This window comes from Colobus angolensis, unplaced genomic scaffold (genome assembly GCF_000951035.1).
Source record: "Colobus angolensis palliatus isolate OR3802 unplaced genomic scaffold, Cang.pa_1.0 Scaffold182, whole genome shotgun sequence".
Lineage (NCBI taxonomy): Eukaryota > Metazoa > Chordata > Mammalia > Primates > Cercopithecidae > Colobus > Colobus angolensis.
In genome coordinates this window covers 1,871,672-1,876,461 of record NW_012114955.1, presented here as the reverse complement: position 1 = coordinate 1,876,461, position 4,790 = coordinate 1,871,672, and the positions used below count along the sequence as shown (strand labels likewise).

The following is a 4,790-nucleotide window of genomic DNA, read 5'->3' as shown; positions in this document are numbered from 1 at the left end:
GCCCGTCTCGGCCTCCCAAAGTGCTGGGATTACAGGCTTGAGCCACCGCGCCCGGCCAAGAAATTATTACATGGGAGTAATAAACGTTTTGTTTCTGGGCCCATCCATTCCTTGGGTTGAATCAATACAACTTTGTGGCTCTTGGCTGTTCCTGGTTTCAGAACATGCAGCTCCCAACTTAAAACCCTCTAAACTCCTTAAGGAAGACCACTTGATTCCAGCTACACTGGACTTTCTTCTAGTTCCCAACACTCCGAGCTTCTCCCTGTGCAATGTTTGTTCTTCCTGCAGACCTTCTAATTGAAAGGGCAAAGTTTGTTGCTTCTCTTTATGCTAGCCTGTGCTCAGATATCACCTCTTTAGAAAAACCTCCCTGACAGGCCAGGCATGGTGGCTCACAGTGGCTCAGCATTTTGGGAGGCTGAGGCAGGTGGATCACCTGAGGTCAGGAGTTCAAGACTGGCCTGGACAACATGGTGAAACCCCATCTTTACTAAAAATACAAAAAAATTAGCCAGGCATGGTGGCAGATGCCTGTAATCCCAGCTACTCAGGAGGCTGAGGCAGGAGAATCGCTTGAACCTGGGAGGCGGAGGTTGCAGTGAACCGAGATTGTGCCATTGCACTCCAGCCTGGGCGACAAGAGCAAAACTCTGTCTCAAAAAAAAAGAAAAAAAAGAAAAACCTCCCTGACACCATGTCTATACTCTGTCTATAACTGGAGTTACCATATAATTTATTGCCCAAACCAAGATACTTCAACAAATATAAACAAACATAAACTGAGACTGTCCCAGGCTAGGGACGGGGGGTAGGTACAGTGGTCTGTCTTTAACAGTCTCCCAACAACCCCAGTAGAGTCACTGTCCATCTCCTTACCCGCAGCACTCTTCACTAGTTAATAGTAACTGTTTATGTTTATTGTTTGTTTCCCTCACCAGAGATTCTGTCTATAAATTTACCACTGAATTCCCCAGCCTACACCAGTATCTGCCGCACTGCAAGGATGCATAAATATCTGCTGAATGAATGAATACATCGCAACTGAGATGCAATGCAAGAACAGAATTTAGAAAGCAAATGTGGATTTCTGCTTTTCTGAATTTTAAGATGCCTCCTTCATTCATTCAACAAGTATTTAACAAAAATCTACTGTGTAGCAGGCCCTGTATTAGATGGGGAACAAAAGAGATCTCACGATGCTTACAGTTCAGTGAGGTCTGAGAAGGACACTAGTCACCTAACCACAAACACATTTACTCACAATCCATGCTGTGAAGAAATGGCCCTATTGGCCATTCATACCTGTAATCTCAGCACTCTGGGAGGTGATTCATACCTGTAATCTCAGCACTCTGGGAGGCCGAGGTGGATGGATCACTTGCACCCAGTTTGAGACCAGCCTGGGAAAGATGGTGAAATCCTGTCTCTACAAAAATTTTAAAAATCAGCCGGGTTCGGCCGGGCGCAGTGGCTCAAGCCTGTAATCCCAGCACTTTGGGAGGCCGAGATGGGCGGATCACGAGGTCAGGAGATCGAGACCATCCTGGCCAACACGGTGAAACCCCGTCTCTACTAAAAAATACAAAAAACTAGCCGGGCGAGGTGGCGGGCGTCTGTAGTCCCAGCTATTCGGGAGGCTGAGGCGGGAGAATGGCGTAAACCCGGGAGGCGGAGCTTGCAGTGAGCTGAGATCCGGCCACTGCACTCCAGCCTGGGCGATAGAGCGAGACTCCGTCTCAAAAAAAACAAAAAACAAAAAACAAAACAAAACAAAAAATTAGCCGGGTTCGGTAGCACACACCTGTAGTCCCTGATACTTGGGAGGCTGAGGTGGGAGGACCCCTTGAGCCCAGGAATTCAAGGCCAAAGTGAGCTACCTATGATGCCATCACACTCCAGCCTAGGCAACAAAGCAAGACCCTATCTCTAAAAAAATAAATAAATAAAAACAAAGAAATTAATAAAGAAAGGCCCTATAATGCCTATAACACATGGCATTATAATAGCACAGGATGGGCAAGGGCTGACCTAGTCTGGGACATCAAAGGAAGGGTTCCCTAAGAGTGGCCTGTGGGCTGAGGGTAGGTAATTCCAAGACCAACAGCCTACGCAAAGGCTCTGAGGCCGGAGAGAAGGTGCACAAAGAGACCGAAACCCAAAAAAGGCCAACATGGCTAGCCCACAGGCAACCAAGGGGGCCAGTGAAAGCAGCTGAGGCAGGAAAGGTAGGCAAGATTCCGCTCTGCAGGCTCTGTGCACTAATGTGTTTGACCTTCATTCAAGGAGCATGAATTAACTGGCATTTGCTTAAATGGCTATGTACAGCTTTCTGCCTCAGTTCCCTGGGCCCTGAAATGGCAATTGGCTGGGCACAGTGGCTCACGCCTGTAATCCCAGCACTTTGAGAGGCCAAGGCAGGAGGATCCCTTGAGCCCAGGCGTTTGAGACCAGCCTGGGCAACGTGGTGAAACCCTGTCTCTACTAAAAATACAAAAATTAGCTGGGCATGGTGGTGCTCGCATACGGTCCCAGCTACTTGGGAGGCTGAGGTGGGAGGATCACTTGAGCCCCAGAGGTCGAGGCTGCAGTGAGCTGTGATCACACCATTGTACTCCAGCCTGTGTGACAAAGCAAGACCCTGTCTCAAAAAAAAAAAAGGCAATAGCAACTATGGAATGACTCTCAACTTAAACCAAGAAATTTTTACTTAACCCTTTTACACCAAACAAACCGGAAATAACACAGAAACTTAATGATTTCTACACCATAGTCTAATGGGGAGTAAGGCTTTCCAAGGAAAAACACGCAAAGCACCAGAGGTAAGGTGCAAAGGGCTGTGGGCGCTGAAGAAGCGATGGGGAAGCAGCAAGCACGGTCCTTCTGAGCCAAATCTCAAAGAAAATGGATCAAGACAGGGAAGGCGCAAGAGGCTTCCAGAAGAATGCGGGTTTAGTGTGGGATGCGGGGTTTTTGTTTGTTTGTTGTTGTTTAGCAGAGAAGATATGGCAGAGAAAGCTCGAGGTTGAGGCCCCTTTAGCAAGGGCTCTGTGCGCCCAGCTCAAGCGTGCAGTACTTAGTTTAGCAGACAATGGTGCCTCCCTGAGGACTTGGGGCAGGGCCTGGAAGGTCACAGCCCTTCTGGAAAGAGCAGCCAAGGTGGGAAGGAGGTCGGAAGTGACTGGATGAGGGCGGAGAACAGGAATGCTGTTGACAGCAAGGTGGTGGCACGAGGGCTCACTCTCTGCTTCCTGAGTCTGCAGAGCAGCGGACAATCCCGCGCGAGGACCCAGGGTGGCGACGGCAGCTAAGAGCCCGGACCCGTCACTGTGGGCGTGGGCATGGCCTGGCGCCCTGAGGTGCCACACCACAGTACCACCCTCCCTTTATTTCCCACATCAACCGTCTGGGTGTGAGGGCTGCTCAACAGGACCACGACCTAAAACCCGGAAAGAGGGCTCGCCTGACTCCGTGGCTGCTGCGCCTCCAGCAGGGGCGGACCGCCGGGCACCCCTTGTCCCTCCATCTTTTTTTTTTTTTTTTTTTTTTTTGAGACAGAGTCTCGCTCTGTCGCTCGGGCTGGAGTGCAGTGGCCGGATCTCAGCTCACTGCAAGCTCCGCCTCCCGGGTTCACGCCATTCTCCTGCCTCAGCCTCCGGAGTAGCTGGGACTACAGGCGCCCGCCACCTCGCCCGGCTAGTTTTTTTTTGTATTTTTAGTAGAGACGGGGTTTCACCGTGTTAGCCAGGATGGTCTTGATCTCCTGACCTCGTGATCCGCCCGTCTCGGCCTCCCAAAGTGCTGGGATTACAGGCTTGAGCCACCGCGCCCGGCCGTCCCTCCATCTTTTTACCAAGCGTTGAGGTCGCCCCCAGGGAGAGGCGGTGACCTCGGCGCCCGCGCCTCTCCGGGACAGCCTAGGGCTCCACGGTGCGCGCCCGGGCCCCCAGTACTTTAGGGAGACGGGGATTACCATGGCGATTCTCAGCCGAGCAGGCAGGCGTGGTGGACTCCCGATCCCGAAGCCCTTAGCATCCACCGGGGCCGCTGCCCCAGAGCCCGTTCCCCTAGCGCCCCCGGCCTCTTCTCCGCCCTCCTCAGGGAACCGCCGCGGGCCCGGCCTCACTATGCCTCCCCGCCACGCCTTGCTCGGAGGAGCGCGGCCGGCTCAGGGAGCAGCCAGCCGCGGAGCCGCCTGAACGCGAGGTGCCTGCTTTTCCCACGCGGCACCTAGGCCGCAGCAGCTGTGGGCGCCCGGCCGGCGTGCGCCTCGGGGGCGGGGCCGCGCGCACAATCGCCGGGCGTGGGGCAGGGCCTCGCCGTGGTAACCGTTGCCAGGGCAACACTGCTGCGCGCGGAGGGTGAGAGGAGCTGGGTTCCCCGGCCGCGCGCGCGGGCTGGGCCTTCAGCAAGCACCAGGCCGACAACGGCCTCCAGCACCCGGAATCCCGGTTTGGCGCTGTAGCGTCTGGGTTTGGGCTGCCGGAGCGGCGGGCGCGGGGGCGAAGGGGCGGGTGCGGGCGGCTCTCCCACTGGGGTTGCGCTTGCGTGAGAGCACAGGCTAGGCGGGTCACTCGGCCGACCTGGGAGAAATCATCGAAGAACCTCTTTTGGAAAACGAGCATAAGGACTATGACGGTGAAGGGAGAATATCATGGGAAATGTTTGCAAAACAGCCAGGTAAACACAGTAAGAGCCCGAGAGACTAAAGGGGTGGGGAGGGAGTTCATGTGCAAGTAGGACTGGGCAAGAAAGGTACAGTAGGTACAGTTCCAGCCTCACTCCCCACA

The 4,790-nt window shown here is 53.9% G+C and overlaps 1 long non-coding RNA gene across 1 annotated transcript in view; it reads right to left on the bottom strand.

The window, feature by feature from the left end:
- LOC105510015 overlaps positions 1–4,319 on the bottom strand; it is a 12,523-nt gene extending 8,204 nt beyond the window's left edge. The window contains exon 1 of the long non-coding RNA XR_001001508.1: positions 3,974–4,319. This is a non-coding gene — a long non-coding RNA (uncharacterized LOC105510015). The remainder of the gene's footprint in view (positions 1–3,973) is intronic.
- Between the last annotated feature and the right edge of the window lie 471 nt (positions 4,320–4,790).